Source organism: Cervus canadensis, chromosome 4 (genome assembly GCF_019320065.1).
Source record: "Cervus canadensis isolate Bull #8, Minnesota chromosome 4, ASM1932006v1, whole genome shotgun sequence".
In the NCBI taxonomy this organism is placed as follows: domain Eukaryota; kingdom Metazoa; phylum Chordata; class Mammalia; order Artiodactyla; family Cervidae; genus Cervus; species Cervus canadensis.
Window position 1 is genome coordinate 61,103,299 of NC_057389.1, and position 19,595 is coordinate 61,122,893.

General features: G+C 43.1%; 1 protein-coding gene across 3 annotated transcripts in view; it reads right to left on the reverse strand.

Moving 5' to 3' along the window:
* The window catches only part of SMAD5 (SMAD family member 5), a 74,873-nt gene that overhangs the window by 53,419 nt on the left and 1,859 nt on the right, over positions 1-19,595 (reverse strand). The window contains exon 1 of one of the 3 annotated variants that reach the window (XM_043465442.1): positions 7,126-7,254. The exons of 1 other annotated variant lie outside the window; for it this stretch is intronic. The gene's annotated coding sequence lies outside the window, so the exon portion shown is untranslated. Of the gene's footprint in view, positions 1-6,105; positions 6,125-7,125; positions 7,255-19,595 lie in introns of those variants that run through there. One more of the 3 variants, XM_043465441.1, reaches the window with a different exon arrangement.

Genomic DNA, 19,595 nt, shown 5'->3' on the forward strand with positions numbered 1-19,595 from the left:
GTCTAGTCAAAGCTATGGTTTTTCCAGTGGTCATGTATGGATGTGAGAGTTGGACGATAAAGAATGCTGAGCACCAAAGAATTTATGCTTTTGAACTGTGGTGATGTTGGAGAAGACTCTTGAGAGTCCGTTGGACTGCAAGGAAATCCAACTAACCAGTCAATCCTAAAGGAAATCAGTCCTGAATATTCACTGGAAGGACTGATGCTGAAGCTCCATACTTTGGCCATTTGATGACAAGAACTGACTCACTGGAAAAGACCCTGATGTTGGGAAAGACTGATGGCGAAAGGAGAAGGGGATGACAGAGGATGAAATGATTGGATGGCATCACTGACTCAATGGACATGAGTTTCAGTAAGCTCTGGGAGTTGGTAATGGACAGGGAAGCCTGGCGTGCTGCAGTTCATGGGGTCACAAAGAGTCACAAAGACACGACTGAGTGACTGAACTGAGCAGTACAGACGCTGAGAATATAGAAGTGAATAAAAGGGGACCAAAATCCTTGTCCTCATAAAGCTTGCATTCCAGTGGAGGGAGACAGACAAAGTACAATAAATGAGTGATACAGGATAGCTGTTAGGTGAAAAATGCTATGGAGAAAAATAAAACAGAGGAAGGTGGATCAGGAGTGCTATGAAAGAAGTGTAATTTTAAACACGGTGGCTGGGCTGAGCCTCACTGAGAAGGCACCAAACAGTGAGCCAGGCAGGGAAAACTAGTACAAGCAAAGGCAACAGGCAATGTGAAAATTCCAAAGTGGGAGCACGTCTGGCACATTCAAGTAACCACAAGACCATGAAGACTGATAATAGTGAACAAGAAGGGGAAAAACAAAGAATGGAGTCAAACAGGTAAGGGCCATGCAGTAACATAAGGGCTTTTGCCCTTTACTATAAGTGACATGTAGATCCACTTGAGAGCTCTGAGTGAAGATATGACATTTTCAGACTTATATTATTAAAAAATCACTCTGGCCCACATGTTCAGAATGGGGAGGGGGTGGGGATGGAGGTAGAAAGCAAGGAGACCAAGATCAGTTCAGTGTTGCAGCAATTTAAGTAAGAGATGACGGTGGCTCAGAGCAGGATGACAGCAGCACAGTGGTGAGAAATAAACAATTTCACACGTTTTGGGAGACAAAAGGTTTCCTGATGGAAGAGATAAGGGGAATGCGAGAATGGAGGAGTCAAAAACTCCAAGGACTCCAAGGTGTCAACCTGGGCTACCAGAATGGGATTGATTTAGGGGAGGCTGATAGGGAAGCTAAAGGATGATTTTACATAAAATGAATGTATGAAGAAAATGTTGTTACACTTAGCCAGGTTTCCATTCAAATGAACTGTTATTAATGTCAAGAAACCAAGTCTTGTTCTGACTTCAAGTTACCTGAGTAGAACCTCCTGACCTGCCATAAACACATACACACAAACCTGCCCCAGACAGACAGACATACAGACACACACTGCTCAGGCACAGAGTCAAAGGAAAAGTCAAATAAACAGTGCCTTCACCTTCTGCTCTAACGTCTCTCTAACTGCTTCAATCCAAAATAAAAGGCAAGAAAACCAACCCAAAAATTTCACCCAACACCGTTAGCCAAAAGGAAATCTGACCACAACAACCCTCGCAAATAAATGTGCATATGGGTCAAAGCCACCATCACTTCAACCAAACCTATACAGAAGAATTACAGATGGGGGTTTTAAAGAAACAAATCCTTCATAACCATTCCACAAAAATTCAGATTCATTGACAGCAGGGCCCTACCTCCCAGGTTCTGCAGTAGATTTGAGAACCAAGGCCCTCAGGACCATCCGCAATGGGAGAAAGTCACTTGCCTATACACATTCAGAGGTTAACTTTTTCCTGGTTGGTGGGGGTATAGCTTTAAAAATGTCTTACCACTGTGGTTCTAAGATCTTTAGTCACCAAGTATTAGCAAAAGTGGACACCCGTCATCACTATCAAACCAATCCTAGACCTAGGTATATAATCACTATAAAATGCGTAAGCCACATCCCTGACTTCAAGCAGATAAGAGAAAGAAACCAGGAACAAGCTGGCCCCCCAGCTCTCCTAGATTCAGAGAACCTACTCCTTACTAGATCATCTAGAAAGAAGAGGAAATACACAGGCATCAAAATCATTTTCCTAGAGAAACACTTAAATCACCACTTTTCCCAATTATGCTTCCCAAATTTCCAAAGACATCCAAAGCTCTCATAGTGATTTCAGAGCCGTTCAGGAGCTGAACACATGACGGCTGACACTTCTCACAGCTAACACTCTCACCTGGGCTCTCTTTGTGCCCATACGAGCCTTTATCTCCCACATCCAGACTTCTGTTTCCCAGTTTCTAATCACTCTTTAAACCTCACCTGCTTCTCTAAGTCCTCTAATTAAGCAAGGCCTGATCTAGATGTATCACTCACCCCCACAGAGCCTGCAAGATTTCTGACGTTGCTACCAGATGTGTCTGAGAATACCTGCATAGGCTTGCAGGCACAGGAACAGACACAGAGCTGGTCAATCTTTACAGCGCTTTCCTTTAAATAATAAAATCACCAAGAGCAGATACCAAATCAGTACGTTACAAAATGTCTCTCTGGAGTACAAAGTGCTAACTTGTGTACACCACATATATTTCAAATCTTTATGAAGACATTTTCCAGATAAGCTCATCTACTCACTTGAGTGGGCAGAAAGATGTGAAGAAGGCAAAGAAAATGAAAGACTAGCTTTGAAAAAGTTCTATAGTGCCCCTCTTTTCCTAGAAACACACAAACCAGAATAACTAGATCTCAAGTTATAGTCTACCAGATAGGATGCTAAGCAGATCCTAACATATCATGAAAACAAGTGATCAAAACAAAGCTTGCCTTGAAAAAGTACCAGCCATATTCTGAGATCATAGTTAAATTTAAAAAGTGTAAGACTGTTTACAGGACTCCAGCTACCATGTTCAAAGAAAGGTAGGAAAGTGACACCAGTCTTTTTCTTACTATTAATATTATTTTCAATAATAACAAAACAACATATATGGACATCAAAAAGGAAAAATCCAGTTAAACCTCACTAGGCCATTTTCAAATTTCCAGAGTATACCCTTCTGTAATTTATATATATACACATTATAAGCAGAGACTGGTGTACCAAAGAATTCAAAAGCAAATCCTATTTACAAAAGGCACTTTAACAACTCACTTCCAAAAATGAATTACAATTACAGTATCGCACACGTGGAACCATCTAATAAAGAATACTTTCTTCTAAAATACTGTCACAACCAAGTTAGGAATACAATAAAAGCAGAAAGAAAAGTCACTGATACCACTTCTCTAATAGAAAGAGGCCAAAAATCTCCCCACCTAGGTGCCCAGGGCAAAAAAGTATAAAACTGCAGAGTGAAGAACTAGCTGATTATTTATGAAAAAATAGTAACTGTGTAATTACCCCATCTTTTCAAAGTTGTACAACACTGAAAGATGTTAGAATATAAGACTGAAAAACTAGTTGGTCCTAACAACAATCTAGCTTTTAATAATTTTTCAAAAAGAATTTTATATCTTAACCTTCCAAGTAGTACATGTACCTCTCAAATTTAGAGTTCTAGGTAATGGCAATGAATTGGATAAGCCAGCACTGAGTTTCAACTACTATTGTTCCATTAACTTTGGAAGCAGAAAATCAAAGTGTAAAAAGACATGGACAGGCTTTGTGAGGACATTCATCATCATCTTTGGTGGGAAAAACATTCTACCTCTGTGCAGTCTTCTTGGGTCTTACCCCCAAATAATCTTTTCTCCAAAATATCCAAACTGGTAGAAATAAGAATCATCCTTCAGGCTTTTATAAGACTGTCCCTTATAAAAGGAAGTTTTCTCCACTGTTTTTGACCTTATTAGTATACCGGCAAACCTATAGGATCTAAGGGAGCTGTAACATTTGAAGAAATAAACTATTTCAGTTTCTTCTTTGTGCTAGTATGAAACACACGAACAGACTAGGAATACAGTCACTCTAGAAATAAAGAGAACAGGGAAAACCGATAATGAAGGGAACAAAGGCAACTATATCCTAAAGAGTTCTCAAGTCAGCTAAGTCAACATATACATCTGGTAATAATAAACACTGATAAGTCATAAACAAAAAGGGCTTTCTTATTCAGACTCTACATACTACTGGTAACATTAAAATTTACATAAAAAGACTCAAACAATATGTATTAAATAGATTTTTAAGAATAGTATTTCAAGTTACCAAGAAATTTTTAAAAGTTTCATATTTTACTGCCTAGTCTTCAAAAGACAAGAAGCTAGTACCTTTGATTTGACCAAGTTATAAATCTCTTTTCAGAAGTAAGAGAAAACATACTGCCTCGTTTAACGCAAGGCACAAAAAAGATCATCACTGCAAATCATAATGTTTGGGTTCATGATGAAAACAGGAAACAGACAGGCTACCCAGGTATAATTATGGTTATAGTCTAATGTGCTTCAGGTTCAGTCAAGAATTAAAACCCAGTGAAGAGGGTAAGCAGAATTTACTTGCCTCTACCTTGATACAGAAGGCAACTTTTAATAATACTCCCAGCAACATGTTACATAACCAGTAAACAATCTGATTCAAACCTCATTAGTAACAACATTCTGCCACAGTCTCCCACTGAAATTAAAACTGACTTTGCCAGAGGGGAAAGAAATGTAGCACATACCAATCTACCCATTTTTGTGGCGCCTAACCCTGTGAACCAGACAAGTAGATAATTCCACCAAATCTGCACAGAACCTACAAAAATATTTTATTCTTTTCTTTTCCAGTTCACTGTTCTCTTAACTAAACTATATCATTGGATGAATTTAAAATCTAAGAAGAAAAAAGAAAAAAGGAAGAAAGTCAGTTGGGAAGGTTCATCTAACTTTTAGAGTCTATTTCAACTGTGATCTGAAAAAATGGAGGCATAAATGACAGATGGATTTTATTAACAAAAATAAAAAGGTACAGTTTATGTGATAAAAGCAGCTATGTGAAAGGAAAGGCACACTGAGGGAGCAGCAAGGTAGAGAGGGAAGAAAGGAGGATACTATGGAGACAATCATGCAAAAGTTAAATTTTAAAAATCTAAACATAATAAACACAACTCTCATGAAAGTTACACTTTTTAAACTTGTTTCTTAACTGTTTTGTATTTCTGTAATCTTGGATTCATCTTAGAAGGGGGTAAAAGTTACCAAAGTACCAATAAGAGGCAAAATATAAAATGATTTGTTTAGATCTATATACATATGTGTGTTAGTCGCACATACAGTCATGTCCAACTCTTTGCAAACTCATGGACTGTAGCCCACCAGGCTCCTCTGTCCATGGAATTCTCCAGGCAAGAATACTGGAGTGCGTAGCCATTCCCTTCTCCAGGAGATCTTCCTGCCCCAGGAATCAAACCCGGGTCTCCCACATTGCAGGCAGATTCCTTACCATCTGAGCCACCAGGAAAGCCCTTAGAACTATAAAAAAAAAAAATTCCTTATTGGGAACACACTCATAAAAATATTCAGATCAATAATGTTCACATTGTGTCTAGGTTTTGTCTTCCACAAACTGGCACCTAGGAACAATTTTAAACTGCTTGGAATGTTACTAATTTATTGGGACCAAGGTTTTCAACCATTTAGCTTTCAAATGAAAGTTTAAAAACTAATTCACTGCGGACAGTTTAGGTACTCTAATTTAAGGAAATTTAACTACTCAAGTTTAGTAACAGAATTTTCGAAAGAATTTGAAAACAGCAACTTCAGTATCCCTTCCTCTCAACTTCTGTGAGGCTAAGCCACAACCTCCCACCTATTCAGCCTTTTTGCTAAATAAGAACAGTTTGGGGGGTACTAGGCAACGGGCATGATGTGACATACCCGACCAAACTTCGAAACTTTTTCCACCGAAAGATAAGGTAAACAAGATACACTTAGTACCACACCCATGTAAATGCACGGGCAGCCAGGAATGCTTTTCCCCCTGTCTCTCTCTAGACCTCCAGCTGGTCAGGAAACAATGTCTCTACAATCAAGATAGAGATCTGGCCCGGGGTGTTCAGGCATTCCTCACCTCTGGGCTGGCCTACAGCTCCAGTCTCCAATGCCATCCAAACCAGAATTGGAACATTTTGTTAGGAAGTGGGCGAACGTCCAAATACCCGACTATCCTCGCCCCAGTTCTTTTTTGCAACCAAAATCTGTTTTGGCTACTGAGCATGCTCCGACTTAAGACAGGCGCCACATGGGAGTTTTCAAAGCTTAGGCTCCAAACTCCACGTAATAACAGCAGCTGAAAGGGGAAGAGAGGAAAGAGGGGAAGGGAGGGCGTGGGGAGGGGGCAGACCGAACATGAATCTGAGCCCTGACACTAGAGTGAAAGACCCCAGCAGGGGTTGAATATGATGAAGGCAAACAGATACTGCTTGTCGTTTTCCTTGCAGCAAAAGTTTACACAAAGTAGAAATCTTTGCAATGGTGGAAACTGGCATGGCAAGTGGCAGAAACCGGGTCTAACTACCAGCTGAGTGCAGGAGCAGGTCACAACTGCCCGGGGTGTAATTCCCACCGATAAGAGTGGATCCTTATCTTTGAAACACAAAGCGACGGCGGCGGCACGGATTCATCAAGTCACTGGACGGTTTTGCAATGTAGCCGACCAAGCTACTCGGCCGAGCTCGGCAGTCCCACCAGGGGTGTGTGTTGAGGGTGGCGCTCGCATAAGGGAGGGCAAACCGCTCCCCCAGACAGAAGTGGGGCTGGGGATCCCCGCGAGGGCGTCCTGAACGCCTCCCGCCACAGTCCGGGTGGTAACGGCGGAGCCCGGACGAGGGCCAGCCTTGGCCCCGCCTCGGGACGCCCCCGGGGCAGGCAAGGCCTCCAGCCGGACTGGCCGCACCATCGCCGCCCGCCTGGACCCTGGCAGGCCGGGTCTCGGCCTACCTCCCGCCCCGCAGGCCCGGGTGATTTCCGCTCCGCCCGCCCCCGCCTGGGCCCGAGTCCGGCCGCTAGGGCAGAACCGCGTCCGGGCAAAGCCTGCAGCCCACGGTCCCACTCGCTGGCCCGCCCGTCCCGGGGCCCCACATTCACTCACGGGCCGGCGGCGCGCGCTCTCCCGGCGCCGTCGCGGCGCTTCTCCTCAGCGCAACTTTATTAGCAGCTCCGCAGCGGGACACGCGCAAGGCGCCCGCTCGCCCAGGACCCGGATGAAGGAGGGAAGGAGCCGGGGAGGACGCCGCGGGGTCGGCGCATGCGCGCAAGCGGCCGAGTGACCGCTGCGGGACAGACCGAGGGAAGGGCCGCCTGGCTCCCGCGGTTGGAGGAAGCCTCCGCGCTTGGCTCGGCGCCCGCAAACTCCAGCTTCCGATCTGCCAGAGGCATCTCGCGTCCATGGCCGGGCCCAGGACTGGCAGTCGGCTAGTTCCCACCACCACGATAGCCACTGGTAGTCTCCACTAACCAAATCAACCCACATTATAATAAAATAAGATAATTGTTTTCGACATGGACAGTTGGCGATTTTCCCAGTCCTGTATAAAGTGTAAATAAAAACATCGTCGGATATAACTTTGCTACTCTTAGTGATTTGTAATAGAAATCTGAGAAAAGAGAGTCCTCTTTCTGTGAAAAAGTAGCCTCAAAGTAAGCTTCCGAATATCTTCTTACTGGATGCAGCCCTAAAACCCCTCCCGTGTGGAACTCCTGGAGACTATTGTGTCTGGCAGTGACAGCCCTTGTAGCTCCTGAAGTAGTGCTGCACATGTACTGACACCCCTGTGGTTTAAGATACACTATCCTGCACATGGGGACACAGAGGTGCACAGAGGCAATCCATAGACTGAGGTCCCTATGCTCCATGTCGTGGCAGGAGCCGAAATCTCTTTTCTTAGTTACTGGGGCTCTTCTCAATGTTCTCCCCCTTCCCAATTCCCCAGAGTGTCGGCATTTCCCAGAAAATGATAGTAGTACCATCTAGGGCATGCAATTTGGAGAGTACTAGTGAAGAAAAACTTTTAAATAATTTTGTTTTTATTTTAAAAGTTCAATACTGACTTTGCAATATTCCGCTATAGGTTTACTTTTAAAAATAAATGAAAATCAAAATTGGAGTCATTTTCAAATCCTCTCTCTCATTCTCTAAACCAAACCATCACGAAATCTTCCCTTCAAAATACATCCCAAATCTGACCACTGTTCACTGCCTCTATGGCCAGCAGTGGTGCCCTGAGGCAGGGTCATCTCACCTGCATGGAGTGAGAAGCAGCTGTTTTGCTCCAGGCTTCAGTCATCTTTTCCACAGGGAAGAGGCATGGTGAATGTTGTCCAAGTCTCTGCATTAAGAATAGTCATCTCAAATGTGGACAGAGGCCTGATCAGAGAATGTAGTGGGCCTGGGTGCAGAACCAAGAGAGAGCCTCCTCTGTTCAAAGGGGGCAGCTGCTATTTCATTCACTCTAGCCAACTGTCACCATGGGGAAATGTGGAAATAAGGACCCAGTTTTGGTAGATCTTCTGATTTTTCAAAAACAGCTGGAAATCTGGACTTTAATACAAAATCTCAGTTTTATGTATGTAGCAACTTTTTTTTCATTCTTTATTTTTTCTTTCTTGGACATTCAGGAGGCCAACCCTGTACAAGCCAAGTAAAACAAATCCATGGTCCTGATTTAGCCTGCTGGCCATCAGTTTGCAATCTCAGGTCTATGTCTTAAAACTCTTTACTACATCATAAAGTTTGTGAAAGTAAAGTCTGTGTACTTTAACTCTTTGTCACACTCACTGATTATTTGCTGTTAATTCAGAAGTTTCCAGCCCTTGGAAGGCACATATTTCTGGAGCCTGCATGGCTTTACAACTCCCCAAAGTGCCCATAACCCTGCGTTGGAGGATCCTTTTTTTTCCCCCCCAGAACTGATGTTTGCCGAGAGGTTTGTTGAACATTATAAGACATAAAAACGTGGTTTAAATATTTTGTACCCTTCAGCCACTCCTGCCCTCAAACAGGCAGTAAAATCCTTCCCAAAACAAACCATTTGCTGCCTCGTAGTCACTGCACATATGTAAAGAACAATTTGTGATTACAGGACTCCTTTCACAATCTCAGGTTAATCTCAAAGCCAACAGTTTTGCTTCCTGATCTGTGTGTCCAAATACTGATCAAATCAACCAGAGACTCAAACTTCTCCAAACTGTTGTGTAGGCTCAGCTTAGGTCTTAAATTGAAAGAGATGATAACATAGAATACAGGAAGAGAAACTCCTCCCAAAGAACAAGACAGTACCCAGCGTTCAAAGGGTATAAAAAAAAATCAGATCATTAAAGATCTATATTAGTCAAAATGACTATCAGATGGCAAAGGAACAGGCCTGTCAGAGCCATAGGAAAGGAATAAGGAAGTCCCTGTTTTGGGGACAGGGACTAAAAGCAAATGCAGAACAGGACGATCTGAACAGATAGAATAGTTGGTGGGGCATCAAAAGAGACAAACTGCCTTTTCAGTTTAGCGTTCACCTGACCAGAAAGGTCAAACTGAAGCAGCTTCAATATTCAATTTTGTATTACTTATAGAGAAGCTTAATACTGGAAAACTCACACCAGTGCTTCTCAAGCAGGGGGTGCCGAAGGCCCCAAGGGAACATTTGACAATATTTGAAAATAATCTTGGTTGTCACATCTAGGAAGGTGGTGCTGGTGACATCTACTCTGTAGCGGCCAGGGATCTAAACATTCTATGATACACAGGACAGTTTTCTTCTGCCAAGACTTATCCGGCCCAGGACTTCCCTGATGGTTCAGTGGTTAAAATCCACCTGCCAATGCAGGGGACACGGGTTCAATCCCTGGTCCAAAAACTAAGATCCCACATGCCACAGAACGACTAAGCCCATGGGACACAACTACAGAGCCAGCGTGCTGGAGCCCACGGGCCCCGACTCCTAACCCACGTACCACGACTCCGGAAGCTTGTGCTCCACATCGAGAGAAGCCACTGCAGTGAGAAGCCCAAGCACTGCTGCAAGGGGTAGCCTCAGCCCACCACAGTTAGAGACAAAAACACGCATAGCAGCGAGGACTCGGCAGCCAGAAGGAAAGAAACGAAGAAAGAAAGAATTACCTAGCGCAAAATATCAATCACGCTGAAAGTCACAACCCTGATTTAAGTCCCAAACAGTTTCCTTCTAGCTCTGTTGATGCTTGGGGAGAAAATGAGCCCTTTCTTTGAACTTTTCCAATAACTGTGTTAATTATTCATTTGATGTAAAGAACCAGCTTAAATATTTGGTCAGTGACACACTCACATCCTGAATTTTATAAGGAGGTAATTTTTAGGAAATGTGAGAGCATATATGGAACAAGAAGAACTGGAATACTTAACTCAGTCTTTCCATATTTTTTAACTTTTATTTTTAAATATACGGTAATTGAGGCAAATTGGGTTTGGTTTCAATATATTTAATATATATCTCAATTTGACCCTTTGCTATAGCTCAGAAGATTCTCCCTAAATGACCAGTGGACCTCCAGTAGAATTGGAAAAATGTGGTAATGTTCCAAGGAGTTGCCCAGTGTAGAGGGATCAATGAATGATGTCACAGAAATCCATAGAGATCTGATAGCCACCTCAGAGACATCTCACTTTGTCACACAGCCATGGCAAGTGCACATCAAAGGAAGAAATGTCTAAGTTTGTGTGACCCCTCTGGACAGCAGTGTCTGGGAGACAATAAAGCTATCTTTCCAAGTTCTGAAAATTGTATGCTCTTCAATGGACAAATTAGCCCTACCCTCCATCCTTAATATTGGAAACAGTGCAGCAGACAGAGATAAACTGGGAAAAGTGCTGAGAAGAGTGAAGTTCTAAAGAAATGTTGTGCAGAGACATACCCCAAGATCCCACAGAGAAAAAAACATCATGTTACAATTTTCAAAAGAAACTTCACATTAGTGTTTAACAGAGCAAGCCAAGGTTCTGTGCCAACCAGAGAATACACTAAAATGACTTTACCCAAATTTTGAAAGGACTTTTTTTCCAGTAAAATTTGAGTGTTCTTGTGTGAAATGAGCCCTTAATATTCCACAGACCCTTTATTATCACAACACAAAATTGAGAATCAATACAAAATGTATTGAAAAAAGGAAAAGGAAAGTAAAAGAGTAATAGCTGCCTCTGCTGGAAGCAAAGGAATCTTGTTGCCAGAGACTTTTAAGCTTCAGGAATGGATATCAGAGACTCCATGAGCCCCGTGGAATGAATATGCACGTTTCTGTGTAGATAACTATATACAAATCTTCTGCAGCAAAGGTCTGTAGCTTTCATCAGATTCTCAAAAGGTTTCCTGATCTCCAAATGTTTGCAGATGCCTAAAGCAGTGGTTATTTTATGTGTGGTGTAAATTTAATGTGTCCATTTTAAGTTATCTTTTCTTCTTCTCTTTTTTCAGAGCAACATAATTGGGAGATTCCTCTCTAGGGAAGGCTGCTTCATGCAGAGAGTAGAAACCAGGCTTGCCTGTCTCCAGCCATCTGCTACATTAAAGAAGGCCTCCTATGGCTGGAATCCAAAACACAAAATTAAAAGGGTTGCCTGCACCCAGAGTCATAAAACAAAGAGGCTTTCTAAAGTGAGGCTTGGAGTGAACGCTCATTTCTTCCTGACTTAAACAGCATCTGTTCCTCTTGATGGCAAACGCCCTCTGAGTTAACTCAACTGACCTCCCCTGTTCTACAGTCTCAGTTTTCATCCTCAGACACATAGTCTCAGATGAGCCAAACCACATGTGCACTCGGCCACAAATCCAGAGCAGCAGGTGAAAATCTGGAAGTGTTATGGAACTGGGGAAAGGGGAAGGAGACAGAAACTTCTCCTTCTCCCAAATGCTCTTTAACTGGACAAAATCATAGTGATGACAACTCTGAAGCTAAGTCTATGTTCCTGGTTTGAACATAGACTGTCTTGCTTACTATGAGTGGACCTTGCACAAGTTTCTTAGCCAGTCTGTACCTCAGTCTCAGCATCTGTAAAATGCAGATAACAGTAATATCAACTTATAAAGTTATTATTACTTGGATTAAATGAATAGATAGTTGTTAGGCTCTTAGGACAGTGCCTGGACATGTTGTTGTTATTGTTTAGTCAGTGAGTCTTATCTGGCTCTTTTGCAACCTTATGGACTGCAGCCCACCAGGTTCCTCTGTCGATGGGATTTCCCTGGCAAGAATACTGGAGTGGGTTGCCATTTCCCTCTCCAGGGGATCTTCCAATCTGGGGATAAAACTCGTGTCTTCCTGAATTGGCAGGTGGATTCTTTAGTACTGAGATACCAAGGAAGCCTTCTGTTTGGATGGAGTAGTTGGGGTTAAATCAAGTCATCCTTCCACAATCTAGCATCAAAACTCATCAGTTCTACCTTCAAACCATACTTTAAATCTATCCACTTCTCTCCACATCTTCCAGCCACTGATAGTCAGGTTTAATCCCAGTTCAGGTCACTATCATTTCTCACCTGGACTATTGGCTGCTTCTACACAGCCTTGCTCCAATCCCTTGATCACCTAACAGATACTACATGCTGAAAATGTAAATGTTGAGGTTATGGTAACTCTCAAAGTAAAGTTCTTCAAAGCCATCCCATTGCTTTTAGGATAAACTCCAGACCCTCTACCGTGGCCCCGCCCCAAGTGATAAGGTCCCTGCCATCACCAACACTCTCACATGAACCTTGCCAACACAGAACCTTCTTTCTGTTCTTCACATGCCAGAAGCTACTCTCCAACTTAGAGCTTTATGGCTGTGCCGTCTTCTACTTGTGCTCACCTTCTACCTTGGTAACTTCTGAAGTGCCCTGCCCACCACTCCTCATCTGTCTCACTCCTTCTCACCAACCTGAGTCTCAGCTTAAAGGTCCCCTCCTTACAAAAACTTTCTCTGCCACTCCACTCCACCTGCCCCTCCATCCCAGTGTACATACACTTCCAGAGCATCCAACTCTTTCCCTCATGGGACTCTCTTCTCACATGTCATGACTTGATCAAAGTTTATGTTCTCCACTGGAATTAAACTCCTCTTCACAACTGAATTCTCAACACTTATATTAGGGCCTGGAGTGCCCTAAACCCTCAATAAACAGTCACTGGATTTTCTGCTTCAAGTTCAGCTTTATGTTTGATCCTAGTAAAATCACTTTGTTTGCAGTTAATTTTTTAAAATTTCCTAATCAAATTTTAATATGTAACAGGTGTCACTCCCCTACTTCCCAAGCAAAAACTCAGCCCTTAGATTTAGGATTCATTCATTCACTTATTCATTCAGCTTAAATATTGCTCTAGTACCTACTGTGCCTCCAGCACTGGGCCAAGAACTCAGAATACAAAGGTGGAGTGGTACTTTCTCTGTCCTGGTGAAGTTCAGTCTCCAGGGGGAATGTTTGTTGGTCTTCTGTCTTCAATTTCCATGAACATTTGATGGAAAATCAGAAACCAGAAAACAAAATCTGTCATTTCAAAGCTATAAGCCCAAGCATTTACAATGGAGGAGATTTTTCATATCTTTGAGGAGCTCTTGCTTCATTAAAAAAATAAAGCTCCCGCATGTTATAGACTATTCATGTGTGAAAATGAAAAAACAAAGACCCTTTTCTGAAATGGAGTTTTTAGTGCTAAGGGTTAAACTATGCAGTTTGATCACTTGAAAAGTTGTTACAGGCACAGTTGCATCCCTCTAGACTACATCTCCTGAAATATTTCATATGGATTTTTTTGAAAAAGAGCTTTATATTTTTTTAAAAATATTGCATGTTCACTAGAAAATTTCAAATTATAAAGAAAAGGGATAAAAGAGTAGAAGTTACTTGAAATCATGTAGAAATAACCATGGTTAATAAGTTGATAGAACATCTTTCCAGACATCACTTCATGCAATAATAATAATAACATTGTTGCTCTTTAGTCACTAAGTCATATCTGACTCTTTTGCAACCCCATGGACTATAGCCCGCCAGGCTCCTCTGTCCGTAGGATTTTCCAGGCAAGAATACTGGAGTAGGTTGCCATTTCCTTCTCCAGGGGATCTTCTGACCCAGGGATCAAACCTGGGTCTCCTGCATTGGCAGGCTAATTCTTTACCACTGAGCCACCAGGGAAGCCCAATAAGAACAGCTAACATTGATCAAACACAGACTGTATACTAAGTACAGGGCAACGTGCTTTCTATACTTTCCTAAATGTCATAGAAAACTGACAATGTAATTCCTATTACTAATATCATCAAATTCCTTTTTCTAAATGAAGAAATTAAGGCACAAGCCATTAAGGAATTAGTCATTGTGAATAGACATATTTCTACAGCCCGCTTGGAGTTGCAACTTCCAGGTATGTTTCTGACTCCACCTTGGCGGGTGTGTTTTAAGCACTGATGTTTGCAAAATGCTTTGTGGATCACTGAAAAGTATAATAGAATTTGGTTGAAATATTTTGTACCTAGGCCCCACTTCTTACTCCTCGAGTTTTGTAATCTCTTGAATATCTTGCATCCTCTGCTTCCCACAACCCTGGCCCTTCTAACTCCTCCCTCCATGCCCCTGTACCACCACCTTTCCCATCACTAAGCTGGTGTCAGCTGACCCACACTACTCCCAACCCACCATAACACTCCCATCAACTTAACTCTGCTTTCACAGTAACCTATGTAGGGAATGGTCCTTCCCACAGCCTGTCCTGTCTTTCCTCCCCAGGCCAAATTAAATGCCTCCTTCAGGAGGTCTGCTTGGCCCTCATGAATCTTTATGTGATTCTTGGCCCAGTGAGAGTTGCATAGGAAGGAAGAGATAGGCAATGTAGAGAAGGTGGGAGGTGAGAGATTTCATAGCCACTTTACAATATAAAGAAATGGAGTCTCAGAGAAGTGAAGTCAATGTCTGAGTTCATACAGATTGTTCATAATAAAACTGGAATTCAAATCCAGGTGTGTCCAACACCCAAACTCCTGCTCTAACCCTTATGCACACTGCCTGCTCTCCTGACTCACCCCGACAAAATGGTTTTTGTGAATCTTATAATAGTCAAGGAATCACAGTCCTTGCTGAACTGAGCTGGAAAACAATCTCAGTGACTAAATAAAAGAATGAATGAATGGTGAATGAATTAACAAACACATAAATGAATAAATAAATGTGTGGACAGACACAGTTGTAATTTCTAAACTGGATGTGTGTCACTTGGTGATGGTGAAGTCACACAGAGCAAGTAGGCCATAAAACTCTGTGTTTATTCTAACAGTCAGGTAAGGGCCCTGAACAAGCTCAAAAGGTCCTAAGTGAATGGAGTTACTGTTCCAACATGTTTATCTTGAAGTGTAGTGAAACCTATTAATTCTATTTGTATAGTGACTAATGCCTCTGTGGATGTATCATTTACAATATGGTGGCATTACTAATGTGCCACATTAAAGGTGATTTGAACTGATGAATCAAATCAGTTAAGCTCCTCTAAGTCAACTCTGGCCACCCGAATCATGGCATGTAATGTTTCCATTGCAGAGAGGAGCTGTGCTAAGCAGTCCAAGGAGGTTGATCTCATCTGTGTTGCTTCCACAAACCTGTTTTGGTAAGAATGCTATCGCACTGTGTGCTAAAAATCAGAGTTCAAACGATTTAAAAACTGAGGTAAGAAGTCAACCAATTTGCCTGCATTGAACGTATCATGGATGGGGTAGTGGGAGCCCCCTGCCAGGTCATTCTGCCAAAAATGAGATGTCTGAGCTCCCATGTGGTCCTGGCTCTGTTGTCTCTGGGGTCAGAGCAAAAGCCATCTGGGAATGCTTCTGGTTTCCAGGACCACGGGAAAGAAGTCTATCATGTGGGTTAAAATATTTATCTTATTTTCTTGTGATTACTGGATGAGTTTCTATTAATATTATACGCCAGGCACTATAATGGTAAGGGAATGGTCCCAAATGTTCCTCTATTTTTTTTTTTCATGAAAAATAAGGATATTCGAAGATAAAGATATCGGTGGAAAAGAACATTTGCCTCTCTCCTTGACCTTCCCTCCGTATTTCTTCCTTCAGTCAGTTGTGTATTTTGATCTCTGACTTCATGACTGAAACCTCCTTTCTCATTCATTTATTCACTCAACAAACATTTGTGAAGGGCTTGTTACATGCTAGGCCTTGGGCCAGACGTTGGGAATGACTTACAGTGTATGACCAGGCAGGGCCCCTTCCACATGGACTGCAGTCAAGCCGGGTAGACAGCCTTGCATGGCTCCCTCTCCAATCCACCTACGTAAGGTGGACCCAAAACACCCTTTTACTCTGATCAGCATTGCCTGAACTAAACTTTTAAACTGCAGTTGTTTTTTCTTTCTCTTCCTGTACATATCACATCATCACATCGCTGGAATTCATTTTGGAGGTCTATGAGCAATCTCATGGACATGGATACACTCTCACTTTGCTTGCTTTTTTTGTTTTTGCGACACTGACATAACCACAAACAAACTGTAGTAACAAGAGGCACCCAGACCCCAGGCACCCGTATCTGCACTGACTCCTGAGAGTCACCTGGGTGCGGGTGATCACCACTGACTCACAAACAGGCCATGTCTTCACTGACCTATGCTCTGTCACCTTAAGGACCCCAGCAGTCCTGGAGCTACTAGGATGCCATGAACAATTCGAGCAGCAGGCTAATGTGCCACAGCTTTCTGAGCATATCATGAGAAAAAGACACGAGACACAGGTTTTTGTGCTGAGTGGTTCCTAGCTTCTGCCTCTAGAGACTCCTAACAAGCTTAACAAGGAACCAGAAATTTTTTTTTTCCTCTAACTCACCGCACTATGAGGATGAACGCATACAGAGAAAACTATTCCTCATCCTCATGGTCACTAGATCTGTTCCTACTCCTTAAAACTGAAAGGAAGAGATGGACATGAGTCACCAGTGATAAAAAGAGGCATACTACAAGGCTATGTGGCATGTGGTGTGGCACGGATGTGGTTTCCTCAGCCACAAAGTCACTGTGGTCTCCGAGCTACCGAGGCTGGGTTGTCCAGCAGTCTCCTAGAACAATAGCTCAGGGCGTGCCTGCAGACCGAGCCAGCCCTAGAGTGACCGACCCTCCTTGTCTTTTCTCCCTTTTCCAGAATTTCTGGTAGTTAGACTTCTCAAGAGAAACTACTGCATCTGCCATCACCCAAAATGAATTATCCTGGGTAGAATTTCACGCCAGTCCTCCTCAGAAAAGTATTGGCTTCTCTGCATCCAGCTCATTTGCAGTTTGGCAGAGGCGTCAGACCTCATCTGGGCAGCCACAGCCAGAGCTGTAAGGTTGCTTTCATTCAAACCACAGGGCACAAGTCACAGTGACCTCTCTAGAAATGGATTAGCTCGGGTCACTTTCCTGACAATTTTGCTGTGGGCCTGGCAGACACCCTGGGCTCCCTACACTCCACCGCTGCCAGCCTGGCACACAAAGTGAATACCAGGGGATCTGCTTGGTATGGACAGCTTCCTCCATACAAGGCATTCATTGATCCATTTATCCATCCAAGTATTCATCAGGCTTTTACTGATTGCCTACAGAAGGCAATCACAGGCTTTGTGATAGATGTCAGACACAGTGAGCAAAAACAGGCCAGTCCCTGACCACGCAGATTGTATGACCTAGTAGGGAAGATAGGTATTGATCAAATAACCACACTGTATAAAAAGGAACAAGGACCAATGAGCAGACAGAACCAGGGGGCAGGGAAGGCTGCTCTGACAAAGAGATGCTTGAGCTGAGATTTAAAGGGTGAACAAGAGGCAGTTTAGTGAGAGTGAAGGCCGGTGAGGAGAGGGAGTCAGGGGAAAACCCTCAGGCAGAGGAGGGAACAGTGTGTGTGAGGACCCCAGGGATGGAGGTAACAATGAGAAACTGAGGGAAGACTAATGCTGGACAGAGACACCGGTGGGGCTGCGTCTAGAGAGATGGGCAAGACAACCCCGGGCTTCGTAGGCCATGGCTGGCGTTTGGTGTTATCCTCACAGGCACCACTCATCAGAACTGGGCCCCAGGAGGTTGCCCCCAGGGAAGCAGAAGGCTGGGGGCTTCAGAGGAGAGACAGGGCTACTGAGGGGAAGGGGGAAGATGGGGCTACTCAAAGGACAAGCTCTCCACCAGTGTTTCAGGACTGTGACTTCTCTGTCACCTGTGGCTTCTCTGCAGGGCCGGCCCAGGCCCACCCCGGCTGGCACTCCTGGGGCATTGTACCACTTTCCTGTGGTGGGCCTGTAACTGTATGGACCGTGTCTCACCCACCTGCGGATGGGAAAGGCGGGAATGAGATGGGACACTGAAGAGCTGGGAAAGTATGTCTGGGGCAAACAGGCCCCATGGAAGACCCCACCCCATGGGCTGCTTTCACCCTTCTAGGAGGTATTTAATGTCATGTCCTCTTGAAGTCTGGGGACTCCTGCATGACTCCTGGATGACAAGACATCCAGGGGAGACTGTGGGAAGACTTACCGCACCCGGCCTTATTTCTGTGGTGTAGGGAAGAGGTAGGGGAGCACCTGTGTAATTCTTTGTTGTGGTGTTTTATGTATAGTAGTGCATTGAAGACCCATAGTAAATGTTTGCTGATTGAATCCTAATGCAAAATAAACAAAAGGCAATTTTTCTCTTATTACCTTGAGGGAAAATCTAGGAGGAACACCCCAAATTGACAGGGAAAACAATTTCATTTCTTGTCCTCTGGATTGGGGCAAGGTGAGTTCATTACAAATTTAAATGGGTATGCAACAACGTGGATGGACCTAAGAGATTATCATAGCAAGAGAAGTAAATCAGAAAGAGAAAGACAAATACCTATGATATCAGTTTTATATGGAATTGAAAATACGACACAAATCAGCATATCTATGAAACAGAAGCAGAATCACAGGTATAAAGAACAGAGTCATGTTGCCAAGGGGGAAAGGGGTGAGGGAGTAAAGAACTGGGAGCTTGGGATTTGCAGATACAAACTATTATATATAGGATGTATAAACTGCACAACACAGGGAACTATATTCAATACCCTTTGATAAACCATAATGGAAAATAATATGAAAAAGAATATATACATATCTAAGTGAGTCACTTTGTTGAACAGAAGTTAACACAACATTGTAAATCAATACATTTAAAAAAATTTTTTTAAGGGATAGAGAAGTCTTAGACTAAGCCAGGGTTCCTGCAGACTTTGCTCTCATTCCTGCATGAGATATTGATTTTTTTGTTTGTTTGTTTGTTTGCTTATTTATTTGAAATGCAGAAACCTCATTTATTTTGCCCTGGTCAACATTCCAGCAAAGTTTGGAGCCACATAAATTTCTACCATAGAGACTGGTCTCTTGACCCATGTGTGTATGTGTGCATACCTGCATGCGTGCATGCATGTGTGTGTGTTTAGGAGGGTCTCTCCTCTCTAGAGACCTAGGAAGGCCCTAGGTTCAGCTGGCTGGTCAGGATTCAACAGATTGATTCAAGGCTGTAGGGCAAATTCTGTAGACTTTTCCCTAATGAATGTATTGGAAATAGCAC